Genomic DNA, 596 nt, shown 5'->3' with positions numbered 1-596 from the left:
TCCATTTGGAATTGAGTTTTGTGCAGGCTGAAAGATAGGGGTTTAGTTTCAGTCTTCTACAGTTTTGCCAGTACCATTTGCTGAAAATGCTGTATTTCCTCCAGTGAATATTCTTGGCCCTTTTGTCAAATATCAGGTGGATGAAATTGCATTTACTCATATTTGGGTCTTCAATTTTGTTCCATTGATCTATGGGTCTATTTTTGTGCCAGTACCATGTTGTTTTTCTGACTATAGCTCTGTAATACAGCTTAAAATCTGGTATACTAATCCCCCTGACATTGCTCTTAGTGCTCAGGGTCGTTTTGGCTATCCGAGGTTTTTTGTGCTTCCATGTGAATATTAGGATGTTTTTTTTTCCAATTCTGTGAAAAATGTTGTGGGGATATTGGCATTGCATTGAATCTATATATGACTTTTGGTAGGACGATCATTTTCATAATATTAATTTTTCCCATCCTTCTTCTGATGTGCTCCTCAATCTCTTTCTTTAAAGATTTAAAATGTAATTGTAGAGCTCTAATATCTTTGGTCAGGTTTATTCTGAGATATTTTATTTATTTATTTTTTGTTGCTATTGTGAAGGGGAGTGTTTC

This window comes from Nannospalax galili, unplaced genomic scaffold (assembly GCF_000622305.1).
Source record: "Nannospalax galili isolate Female #2095 unplaced genomic scaffold, S.galili_v1.0 scaffold196, whole genome shotgun sequence".
Lineage (NCBI taxonomy): Eukaryota > Metazoa > Chordata > Mammalia > Rodentia > Spalacidae > Nannospalax > Nannospalax galili.
Note: the sequence above shows the minus strand (reverse complement) of the source record.